This window comes from Bombina bombina, chromosome 2, assembly GCF_027579735.1.
Source record: "Bombina bombina isolate aBomBom1 chromosome 2, aBomBom1.pri, whole genome shotgun sequence".
Taxonomy (NCBI): domain Eukaryota; kingdom Metazoa; phylum Chordata; class Amphibia; order Anura; family Bombinatoridae; genus Bombina; species Bombina bombina.
The window spans coordinates 1,309,736,857-1,309,750,318 of NC_069500.1; the positions used below are offsets into that span (position 1 = coordinate 1,309,736,857).

Here is a 13,462-nt window from a genome sequence, read left to right on the forward strand (position 1 = left end):
TAGCTGATGATCCAATGACTAGAGACAAATGTGTGTGGCCACCAATCACCAGCTAGCGTCCTGTAGTTAAGCATATGCACATGTGCTTTTCAACAAAAGATACCAAGAAAAAATAAACTTAAATAGAAGTAAATTTAAAAGCATTTAAAAATGACAAGCTCTATCTAAATCAGGAGAGTTGAATTTCATGTCCCTTACTAATTTATTCAGCTAAATTACAAGACACAAAAAAGTGTTAACTTGTGCTACGTTTAAATAAACTTTGTGACTTATTTACACAAATTAAATGGTATGCATAAATAAAAGTTATTAGGTAAGAGACTTACTAACGGCTAGATTTAGAGTTTTGTCGGTAACGACCCGAAAAGCTAACGCCGGCTTTTTTCTGGCCGCACCATAAAAATAACTCTGGTATTGAGAGTCCACATAAAGGCTGCGTTAGGCTCCAAAAAAGGAGTGTAGAGCATATTTAACGCAGCTTCAACTCTCGATACCAGAGTTGCTTACGCAAGCGGCCAGCCTCAAAAACGTGCTCGTGCACGATTCCCCCATAGAAAACAATGGGGCTGTTTGAGCTGAAAAAAAACCTAACACCTGCAAAAAAGCTGCGTTCAGCTCCTAACGCAGCCCCATTGTTGTCTATGCGGAAACACTTCCTACGTCTGCACCTAACACCCTAACATGTACCCCGAGTCTAAACACCCCTAGCCTTACACTTATTAACCCCTAATCTGCCGCCCCCGCTATCGCTGACACCTGCATATTATTATTAACCCCTAATCTGCCGCTCCGTAAACCGCCGCTACTTACATTATCCCTATGTACCCCTAATCTGCTGCCCTAACATCGCCGACCCCTATATTATATTTATTTACCCCTAATCTGCCCCCCACAACGTCGCCTCCACCTGCCTACACTTATTAACCCCTAATCTGCCGAGCGGACCTGAGCGCTACTATAATAAAGTTATTAACCCCTAATCCGCCTCACTAACCCTATAATAAATAGTATTAACCCCTAATCTGCCCTCCCTAACATCGCCGACACCTAACTTCAATTATTAACCCCTAATCTGCCGACTGGAGCTCACCGCTATTCTAATAAATGTATTAACCCCTAAAGCTAAGTCTAACCCTAACACTAACACCCCCCTAAGTTAAATATAATTTACATCTAACGAAATTAATTATCTCTTATTAAATAAATTATTCCTATTTAAAGCTAAATACTTACCTGTAAAATAAATCCTAATATAGCTACAATATAAATTATAATTATATTATAGCTATTTTAGGATTAATATTTATTTTACAGGTAACTTTGTATTTATTTTAACCAGGTACAATAGCTATTAAATAGTTAAGAACTATTTAATAGTTACCTAGTTAAAATAATTACAAAATTACCTGTAAAATAAATCCTAACCTAAGTTACAATTAAACCTAACACTACACTATCATTAAATTAATTAAATAAAATACCTACAATTATCTACAATTAAACCTAACACTACACTATCAATAAATAAATTAAATACAATACCTACAAATAACTACAATGAAATAAACTAACTAAAGTACAAAAAATAAAAAAGAACTAAGTTACAAAAAATAAAAAAATATTTACAAACATAAGAAAAATATTACAACAATTTTAAACTAATTACACCTACTCTAAGCCCCCTAATAAAATAACAAAGCCCCTCAAAAATAAAAAAAATGCCCTACCCTATTCTAAATTACTAAAGTTCAAAGCACTTTTACCTTACCAGCCCTGAACAGGGCCCTTTGCGGGGCATGCCCCAAGAAGTTCAGCTCTTTTGCCTGTAAAAAAAAACATACAATACCCGCCCAACATTGCAACCCACATACCCCTAATCTAACCCAACCCCCCCTTAAATAAACCTAACACTAAGCCCCTGAAGATCATCCTACCTTGTCTTCACCTCACCGGGTATCACCGATCCGTCCTGGCTCCGATATCTTCATCCAACCCAAGCGGGGGCTAGACATCCACTGAAGAAGTCCAGAAGAGGGTCCAAAGTCTTCATCCTATCCGGGAAGAAGAGTAGATCCGGACCGGCAACCATCATCTTCCAAGCGGCATCTTCTATCTTCATCCGATGAGGACCGGCTCCATCCTGAAGACCTCCACCGCGGACCCATCTTCATCCGGCGACGTCCAACTGAAGAATGACGGTTCCTTTAAGGGACGTCATCCAAGATGGCGTCCCTCGAATTCCGATTGGCTGATAGGATTCTATCAGCCAATCGGAATTAAGGTAGGAATATTCTGATTGGCTGATTCCGCTTGGAAGATGATGATTTTTGGGGGGCTTTGTTATTTTATTAGGGGGCTTAGAGTAGGTGTAATTAGTTTAAAATTGTTGTAATATTTTTCTTATGTTTGTAAATATTTTTTTATTTTTTGTAACTTAGTTCTTTTTTATTTTTTGTACTTTAGTTAGTTTATTTCATTGTAGTTATTTGTAGGTATTGTATTTAATGTATTTATTGATAGTGTAGTGTTAGGTTTAATGGTAGGTAATTGTAGGTATTTTATTTAATTAATTTATTGATAGTGTAGTGTTAGGTTTAATTGTAACTTAGGTTAGGATTTATTTTACAGGTAAATTTGTAATTATTTTAACTATTTTAGCTATTAAATAGTTCTTAACTATTTAATAGCTATTGTACCTGGTTAAAATAAATACAAAGTTGCCTGTAAAATAAATATTAATCCTAAAATAGCTATAATATAATTATAATTTATATTGTAGCTATATTAGGGTTTATTTTACAGGTAAGTATTTAGCTTTAAATAGGAATAATTTATTTAATAAGAGTGAATTAATTTCGTTAGATTAAAATTATATTTAACTTAGGGGGGTGTTAGTGTTAGGGTTAGACTTAGCTTTAGGGGTTAATACATTTATTAGAATAGCGGCGAGATTCGGTCGGCAGATTAGGGGTTAATAATTGAAGTTAGGTGTCGGCGATGTTAGGTAGGGCAGATTAGGGGTTAATAAATATAATATAGGGGTCGGCGGTGTTAGGGGCAGCAGATTAGGGGTACATAAGTATAACGTAGGTGGCGGCGCTTTGCGGTCGGCAGATTAGGGGTTAATTATTGTAGGTAGCTGGCTGCGACGTTGTGGGGGGCAGGTTAGGGGTTAATAAATATAATATAGGGGTCGGCGATGTTAGGGCAGCAGATTAGGGGTACATAGGGATAATGTAGCTGGCGGCGGCGTGCGGACGGCAGATTAGGGGTTAATAAGTGTAAGTAGCTGGCGGCGACGTTGTGGGGGGCAGATTAAGGGTTAATAAATATAATATAGGGGTCGGCGGTGTTAGGGGCAGCAGATTAGGGGTACATAAGGATAACGTAGGTGGCGGTCGGCAGATTAGGGGTTAAAAAAATGTAATCGAGTTGCGGCGATGTGGGGGGACCTCGGTTTAGGGGTACATAGGTAGTTTATGGGTGTTAGAGTACTTTAGAGTACAGTAGTTAAGAGCTGTATAAACCGGCGTTAGCCCAGAAAGCTCTTAACTACTGACTTTTTTCTGCGGCTGGAGTTTTGTCGTTAGAATTCTAACGCTCACTTCAGACACGACTCTAAATACCGGACTTAGAAAGATCCCATTGAAAAGATAAGATACACAATTTACGTAAGGGGATCTGCGGTATGGAAAAGTCGCGGCTGAAAAGTGAGCGTTAGACCCTTTTTTGAGTGACTCCAAATACAGGAGGTAGCCTAAAACCAGCGTTAGGAGCCTCTAACACTGGTTTTCACGGCTAACGCCAAACTCTAAATCTAGGCCTTAGGTAGTTCCTATCATACTATGAGAGGAGCATTACACTCTAATTATCAGGGCCACCTTTAGCATTACAGGTGCACAGGAAAAGATAAATTGGTGTGGAGCCCCTCAGCGTAGTGTACTTATTCCCCTCTAGCTGTAAGACCTGTATGGCCCACCCCTCTCACAACATTCAGTGTGTCCTATATAAAGAATAACACTGTATATTACACCTCCTGATACCATAAACACTTCTTCTTAAACTAAATACAGGATGTACATTGCACCTTCTTATACCCTTACCCCTGACAACGCAGGGCCCTGGGCGGATGCCCCTCTTCCTAAAGGGCAGGCCTGCTAATCAGTATGCATCACTTTGGTGCTACTTGCATAAATATTTACTGCAGTTTTGAGATACCATCCCTTGCATTTGTAGTCTAACTAATGTTTCTAACACAAAGATCTATTATATCACAGTGATCTAATTTCTGCATTTCTAATAAATTATATCACCATAAAAATAAGAAAACTATTGGCATTCATAAACAAACGACCAAGTGCATTTGATTAAATATTAGACATTCCATACATGAAAAAAAAAGATAGAGCAACAGCTTTCTAATTTACTTCTATTATCTAATTTGTTCTCTTGGTATCTTTTTTTTAAGAGGATATCTAGATAGGCTCAGAAGCTACTGATTAGATATACCCCATGTTATTTGCTCGCCCAATGCATTAAAGGGACAGTCAACCCAAATTTTCAAATAGGTAATTCCTATAAAGTTGCTAACGAATTTTAGTTTGCACTGTAGCCTAATTTATTAGTCTAAATCGTTTATAAGCATTACTACTTGTTTATTACTTGCTGTTTAAAATGCCAGCCTGCCCCGTCCCATATTTCGTCATCATGATCGTCAGGTTGTTCAGTGTGCAGCTCTAACTCGGCTAATTCTCGTTATACCAAGCTCCTGTGTTTTTACGCATGCGCATTGCTCCGCTAACACTGTAGGGGGAAGGAACTCAAAATCCTTTCTCAAGTTCCTAGACGTCTGACATCTGGGTTGACTGTCCTTTTAACTGGAAATTAATTTGCTTTTACAGTAATATTTGCATATGGGGTGCGCGGTGACCAATCAGAGGTCATTTCTGGTAAATGAGGGCGCGGCTGGGCGCAGTCCGGGACTGGTATTGGTTTGGCTGTTCCCAGCTACTGTGTGGCTGTACGGGAGTCAATGGGAGTAGTGGGCTGCGGGGCAAGCAGGAGAAGTGAGGCACCGGGCAGTTTTAGGATAGGGCTTTTACTGGTTGGGGTTTTTAATTTTTGGTAATTTTAGAAGGTTTTAGGTTAGGGGTCTTGGGTGGGTTAGCTGTTAGAGGTTTTATAGGTTTGGCGGTAGTTCGAGATTGAGGCAATTGCAGTTTAGGGGCTAATAGTGTAGGGAGTTTATTGCGGTACGGGATGTTGCGGTTTAGGGGTTGATAGTGTAGGGAGTTTATAGCAGTGAGGGGTGTGGTGGTTTGGAGTTAATAGTGTAGCAGGATAGTTTGCGGTGGGGGGTTGTGGTGGTTAATAGGTTATGGGGTACTTTGCGATGGGGTGGTGGGGGGTAGTTTAGGGGTTAACAGTGTAGGGAGTTTATTGTAGTGGGAAATGTGAAGGTCTAGGGGGTTAATAGTGTAGGGAGCTTATTGTGGTGGGGTGTTTGGCAGTTTAGGGGTTAAAAGTGTAGAGGGGTAGTTTGAAATGGGGGTGTTACCATTTAGAGGTTATTAAAGTAGAGGGCTTATTGTGATGGGGGTTAACGCGCGAGTGTAGGTATTAGCTTATTTTAACATTTTTATTTTAACATCACTGCTCCATCGATTTCAATTGGGTTACTGTGATAACGCATCGATGGGGGTTAACTTTTTGCATGCGTCGGTTTTGTGTAAGCGCATACATTTTACTTTCAAACTTATAATACCAGCACTACCTGATGACTGCAAAAAGTTAGCTTTTAGCGATGTTAATGCTCGAGCGGAACCGCTCCACTTGTAATCTAGCCCTGAATGTATTAAATTATTTATAAACTAGTCCTAAAGCCTGTGTACACGGGTCAATTTTTATAAGTACCGCGCTCCCACCCCTTGCTCTCTCTCTCCCCCCTCTCTCTCCCCCCTTCTTTTTTGCGCTCTCTCTCTCTCACCCCCCTCTCTCTCTCCCCTCTTTTTTGCTCTCTCTCCCCTCTTTTTAGCTCTCTTCCCCTCTTTTTTTGCTCTCTCTCTCTTCTTTTGCTCTCTCTCCCCCCTCTTTTGCTCTCTCTCCCCCTTTTTTGTTCTCTCTCCCCCTCTTTTGCTCTCTCTCTCCCCTCTTTTGCTCTCTCTCTTCCCTCTTTTGCTCTCTCTCTCCCCTCTTTTGCTCTCTCTCTCTCCCCTTTTTTGCTCTCTCTCCCCCCTTTTTTTGCTCTCACCCCTCTTTTGCTCTTTCTCTCCTCCCTATTTTGCTCTCTCCATCTCACTCTCTTTTGCTCTCTCTTCCCCCTCTCTTTTACTCTCTTTTTCTCTCTCCCCTCTCTTTTGCTCTCTTTCTCTCCCCCCTCTCTTTTGCTCTCTCTCCCCTCTTTTTTGCTCTCTCTCCCCTCTTTTTAGCTCTCTTCCCCTCTTTTTTTGCTCTCTCCTCTTTTGCTCTCTCTCTCTCCCCCTCTTTTGCTCTCTCTCCCCCTCTTTTGCTCTCTCTCCCTCTCTTGTGCTCTCTCTCTCCCCTCTTTTGCTCTCTCTCTCCCCTCTTTTGCTCTCTCTCTCCCCTCTTTTGCTCTCTCTCTCCCCTCTTTTTGCTCTCTCTCCCCCCTTTTTTTTGCTCTCTCACCCCTATTTTGCTCTTTACCTCCTCTCTATTTGCTATCTCCATCCCACTCTATTTTGCTCTCTCTCTCTCCTCTGCTCTCTCTCTCCCTCCCTCTTTTGCTCTCTCTCCCCCTATCTTTTGCTCTCTCTCCCCCTATCTTTTGCTCTCTCTCCCCCTATCTTTTGCTCTCTCTCCCCCTATCTTTTGCTCTCTCTCCCCTCTCTTTTGCTCTCTCTCCCCTCTCTTTTGCTATCTCCCCCCTCTTTTGCTCTCTCTTTCTCTCTCTCCCCTCTTTTGCTCTCTCCCCCCTTTTTTTGCTCTCTCTCTCCCCTCTTTTGCTCTCTCTCTCTCCCCTCTTTTGCTCTCTCTCCCCTCTTTTACTCTTTCTCTCCTCTCTATTTTGCTCTCCCCATCCCACTCTCTTTTGCTCTCTCCTCTGCTCTCTCTCTCTCCCTCTTTTGCTCTCTCTCCCCCTATCTTTTGCTCTCTCTCCCCTCTCTTTTGCTCTCTCTCCCCTCTCTTTTGCTCTATCTCTCCCCTCTTTTGCTCTCTCTCTCCCCTCTTTTGCTCTCTCCCCCCTTTTTTTTGCTCTCTCTCCCCCCTTTTTTGCTCTCTCAACCCTCGTTTGCTCTTTCTCTCCTCTCTATTTTGCTCTCTCCATCCCACTCTCTTTTGCTCTCTCTCTCCTCTGCTCTCTCTCTCTCCCTCTTTTGCTCTCTCCCCCCCTAACTTTTGTTCTCTCTCCCCTCTCTTTCCCCCTCTCTTTTGCCCTAACTTTCCCCCCTCTTTTGCCCTCTCTCTCCTCTCTTTTGCGCTCTCTCTCCTTCCTCTCTTTTGCTCTCTCTCTCCCCCTCTCTTTTGCTCTGTCTCTTTTGCTCCCTCTCTCCCTCCTCTCTTTTGCTCTCTCTCCCCCTCTCTTTTGCGCTCTCTCTCTCCCCCTCTCTTTTGCTATCTCTCCCCCCCCCCCCCCTCTTTTGCGCTCTCTCTCTCTCTTTCCCCCTCTATTTTGCTCTCTCTTCCCCCTCCCTCTTTTGCTCTCTCTCTCCCCCCTCTCTTTTGCTCTCTCTCCCTACTCTCTTTTGCTCTCTCTCTATCTCTCTCCCCCTCTTCTCTTTTGCTCTCTCTCACCCCTCCTCTCTTTTGCTTTCTCCCTTGTGGTTTAAAAATGAACAAAACAATCTATTTCATATACACAAATATACCTAAATAAACAATTTCTCACACATTTTATACTCTGCAGCTGGTATAACAAGTCATTGGAAATACATTAAGGGAAAAACTATTTTTACAGAACACTGTCCCTTTAAGTTAATGCACCATGTTCCACTTTCCCTTTAAAGGGACAGTAAAGCTGATATTTTGTTTAGTTAGTGTACCTTTAACTATTTACTGCTTGTTTAAATCATAAGCACAACTGTCTTTTAAACAGAAATTTTACCTTTTATAATAATCTGGTAATGCTCCCCTGACTGCTCCACACCCGCAGCAGGTGGTGCAGCCAATGAGAAGCACCACGTTCACTTCACATTGTGCCTGCTGCCAGTACTGTCTGCCCAGCTTCTCTAAGCAGATATGCCACACATGCCAGAGGAGCACACACAATGGGAAGTGAATGGAGTGGGCAGCACAGAAAACAAAAAAAACGTGGGTTTAGGGGCAGCAAGGGATGTCTTCAAGGATTACTATTAAAAGGTAATATTTATATTTAAATTGGCACCTGTGCTTATGATTTCAACTAGCAGTAAACAATTAAAGGTACACACTAACTAAATAAAGAGTAACACATTTCAACTTACTGTTCCTTTAAACTTTAAAGGGACAGTAATCGCTATTTGATTGTACTTCTAATACATTTGCTGGGCTTAAACACACAGCAGTGCAAAGTCGCTAGTCGTATAATGGCGTGTTGTAACAAATTAGAGAATGTCATTTTTTGACTATTATGGCCTATTAATCTTATATATATTAATAAAAACGTTTGGTACATTATTCTCATGTCAGTCTTTGCTTTAAATACATCATTATATTTAGCACTGGTGTTTAAAAGGAAAGTAAACACCTTGTAATTTTGTAATTACAACTTATTTATGTTGTCTTTTTTGAGAATCAGCCAAGTCTAGCTATTTTTAAAACAAATTAACATCTTGTTTGCTACAGTTGTTTTTTTATAAATGCTAAAATCCACCCACCATGTGTCTTCGTTGGAGGAGCCAATCAACGCTTGAGACTGCAAAATATGAGACCAGCCACTGTCATTATGTTAGCATAAAATGTATTATTTTGCAGTTGATATCTGATGAGGTCAGTTAAAGGGACATGTTACAAAGTTACTCTTGTGCTCTGTGTGTGTTCTGAGAATTAGAAAATCAAAATATGTTCAAGGTTAAATTACACAAAAGGGGCAAAATGAAAAATGAAAGTATAATACAAAGTTATTTTACTACACATTACTAAACCATATTAAAATGCCAAGGTGTTTACTGTCCCTTTAATGTCCATTTACATATTTCCCTAGTTGGGTTGATCAGTAGTTGGGTCACTGCAACTCTCTCACCTGTGCTCAGGTGGGGAACTCACTGAAATGTGACTGGGTAGTGCTCCTCTAGGACTAGAGCTAAGAAACACTACTCAAATATACTCAGTATTTTCTATATAAATATATCTCTTAAAGGGAAATGAAACCCATTTTTTTCTTTTATGAAAGAGCATACAATTGTAAACAGCTTTCCAAATTACTTACATTATCTCATTTGCTTTGTTTTCTTGGTATCCTTTGTTGAAAAACATGCCTAGGCTCAGGAGCACCCATGCACTACTGGGATCTAGCTACTGATTAGTAGTTGTATGTATATATATATATATATATATATATATACAGGTGGCCCTCGGTTTTACAACGGTTCAATTTGCACCGTTTCAGAATAACAACCTTTTTTTCGGTCATGTGACTACTATTGAAAAGCATTGAGAAACAGTGCATTGATTAAATTAGCCAGTAGGTGGAGCTGCCCGCTTGTGTTGCAGCAAAGATATGCAAGCCAAGCAAGCTGAAATGAATCAGTTTAACCAGACCTGAGCTATCGAGCAGCTTGCAAAGGAACAAGATCTTCCTGTCTATAAATCAGTCCAGATTGGAATGCATAGAAAGAACTGTTTGCAGAAAAATGCAAGTAAAGTCTGTGTTGTGTGATTATTTTATTAGGTTTATAATGCTGTTTAGCAATTGTTTTGTTCATTTAACTTAGTTTAATTATATATTCTGTGTTCTGTGATTATTTTATTAGGTTAATAATGCTGTTTAGCATTTAAAGTCTTCATTTCAAAGCTTTAAAAATAATGTATTAGGTGTTACTTATGCCAATTTTGAGAGGGGCCTAGAACCTAACTCCCTCACTTCCCATTAACTTACATTATAAACTGGGTTTCAATTTACAACGGTTTCGATTTACAACCATTCCTTCTGGAACCTAACCCCGGTGTAAACTGAGGGCTACCTGTATATATATATATATATATATATATATATATATATACTCCAAGTAAGTGCACTCTCACTCGCCAACCCAAACACAGACCAGGGTGCTTAGCAGGATATTCAATCAAGATAAGGATAAGCACTCACTGGATTTAAGTACAATAACTATTTATTGGTAGTGACGTTTCGGGGCATTCACCCCTTCCTCAGACGTCTGAGGAAGGGGTGAATGCCCCGAAACGTCACTACCAATAAATAGTTATTGTACTTAAATCCAGTGAGTGCTTATCCTTATCTTGATTGATTATATATATATATATATATAATATATATATATATATATATATATATATATATATATATATATATATGCCACTTGTCACTGGCTCACTTGGTGTTTTTAGTTAGCTCCCATTAGTGCATTGCTGCTCCTTCAACAAAGGATACCAAAAGAATGAAACAAATCTGATGATAGAAATAAACTGAAAAGTTGTTTCAAATTGCATGCAATGGGCTCTATTTACCAAGCATCTTTGTAGAGAGCCTGAAATACTAGTTAAAGGGACAGTATACACCAATTTTAATTTAACTGCATGTAATAGACACTATTATAAAGAATAATATGCACAGGTACTGATCCAGTATAAAACCGTTTAAAAACTTACTGAGAAGCTCCCAATTTTGCACTGTTGATTAGGTTAAGCAGGAACACCCACTGAAAGGGGCGAGAGCATAACCTCCCCCTTCCCCTGCATATGAAAAGACCCATTATACAAACAGAAGCAGTCTGAGGTTTGTATACATCAATATACTGTACATCTAAAACTTTGGGGCTTGGTTAGGAGTCTGAAAATCAGCACAATGTTATTTAAAAATAGGCAAAATTATACATTTTTACAAAAACACCCAGAGATAAGCTACCACCAATTAGCAAGCACTACCCAGGTGCTGAACCAAAAATGGGCCAGGTCCTAAGCTTACATTCCTGCTTTTCAACTAAAGATAACAATAGAACAAAGAAAATTTGATCAAATGATTACATTAGAAAGTTGCTTAAAATTGCTTAAAAGTTGCTTAAAATTGCTTAAAATTGCATGCTTTATCTGAATCATGAAAGAAAGAAAAAAAGGGTCCCTTTAAGTGCCATGCCAGGACAAATTTACTTAAAGGGCCACTAAACCCAAAATCTTTCTTTCATGATTCAGATAGAGAATACAAATTTAAACAACATTACAATTTACTTCTATTATTTATTTTGCTTCATTTTTAGATATCCTTAGTTGAAGAAAAAGCAATGCACATGGTGAGCCAATCACACGATGCTTCTATGTGCAGCAACCAATCAGCAGCTACTGAGCATATCTAGAAATGCTTTTCAGCAAAGAATATCAAGAGAATAAAACAAATTAGATAATATAAGTAAATTAGAAAGATGTTTAAAATTGCATTCTCTTTCTAAATCATGAAAGAAAAAATGTGGGTTTCATGGCCCTTTAACACTAATTGAGATATAATGTAATAACATCCTTTAAAATATGCAACCACACACCTTTTCTATATTTATTTTCTTTAAAGTGGTCCTGATGCTATTTTTTCATCTTACAATGTTATATCTACATATCAATCATTTATGCATTAAACTGTCAGGTCATTGCTTCATATTTGTCATGGTCATATTAAAAAACTGGCTGTAACGTTATTCATCTCATGACACATTATATATCTGAAGTGAAATTTTTAAACCAGTTAATTCTTATATTTTCCATAATCCAGACCATATTACCACACTGACTGCACAATGGGATGCAATTAATAACTAATTTTCTTTTCAATTAAATAAATGCCATCTCATCTACTCTAAGATATTTGTACTAACTACAGTACTGCAAGTGACAAACACAAATTATTTTAAAGACCTTAAAATGTTACATTAAACCAAGCCCTAACATAATAGACCCCTATTGTATATTACAGGTGACAAACTATACACTAGATATTGCTAACAAAACCAACACTTCTAGAAACTGATATTTGCTTTTGTAGAAAAAAAAAGTGGTTTTGTCACTTGTAACTGTGTTATCTATACACCACCACACCCTCTGCTCATTGCAATAGCCTGCAGATCTGCTATTCTGTAAGCTAATCTATATAAGACAGACAAGCCTAGCATGCAATAGTAACAAATAATAAAATAAATATCTTACACTACACATAACATTAGATTCACCTTGTGTTTGGATCTGAACCTTAATAAAATTAATTTCACAATGAAAATGTTCTTCCCAGGCACTGCAGTCAGCATTATAATTTCCAATTAATATGTACCAACCTTATAGCAGTAAAGGGTTAAGGGTGGGTCCTTGCTCATGCCCAGCTCTCTTTCTGAGACCAAGGCAATAAGGATGCAGTGAGAGGATAATGTGAAACCTAGATATGATTACTATAGCAACCTAAGACAGAGGCCTAGATAGCTGATATATATATATAAAGCAGTGTATTTAATGGTAATGTATGTGGGCAGGTGTTCAGTTTGTTATAGAGGACAATTCAGTATTGGGCTGTAACACACAACCTAAGCATCCTCCCAACCAGACAGAACCCCTCTAAGCAAGCACTTACAGGATCAGCAGCTGGAATCCTGCCCGTCACACTAGCTGGAATAAAACGGATGGATTGGGTTGAATCCTCCATGCAACATTCCGTCAGGAGGAGCTGTCTGTGCGCTTGGTGCTGCAGCTGCAGTGCTGTGTGAGGCCAGTGCCTGGGAGAATGAGGGCTGCACCGCGTGCTGATGGATTTACAAACCTCCACGGTTAGCTTTAGGTGAAGCGCGCCATCTAGAGGCGTTATTCCTAAACGTTTGTGGATTAAAGTGTGCTGTACATTCATTTACCAGTCTTCCCTAAACTACAGTTCTGCTAAATTAGGTACATCTAGAGGATTGTTTAATGTGACCAGTTGTAGAGAACATCTGTGTTTTACTTAATTTCTTTTCCAAATTAATTTCAAATGTAATCAGATGAGTTTTTTTTAACTCCAGTAGGAGGTGACCAGAAACAAATACAATTAAAATGGTGTTTGACGAATATACTGTAGGACAAGCTAATAGCCAGGGCCGGATTTACATCTCAGGTGCCTGTAGGCACAAAAACCTGAAGCGCCCCCCCCCACCCCCCCACCCCCCCTAGAAAAAAGTGGAAAAAATGAGGACTTTTTTTTATTATTATTTAGGACAACTAAAAATAAATATTAGATGTAAAATTACATTTTCCCTTTTATGGAGATACACAAATACACACACCAATTGCAATATTTGTTGTAATGGAAGCTACACCAAAAATCAATATTCACTTGACTCAAATG

General features: G+C 39.1%; 1 protein-coding gene across 4 annotated transcripts in view; it reads right to left on the reverse strand.

Annotated features, from left to right (window-relative positions):
• JAKMIP1 (janus kinase and microtubule interacting protein 1) overlaps positions 1-12,852 on the reverse strand; it is a 441,501-nt gene extending 428,649 nt beyond the window's left edge. For all 4 annotated transcript variants that reach the window (XM_053704153.1, XM_053704152.1, XM_053704150.1 and 1 more), the window contains exon 1: positions 12,719-12,852. The gene's annotated coding sequence lies outside the window, so the exon portion shown is untranslated. The remainder of the gene's footprint in view (positions 1-12,718) is intronic.
• Between the last annotated feature and the right edge of the window lie 610 nt (positions 12,853-13,462).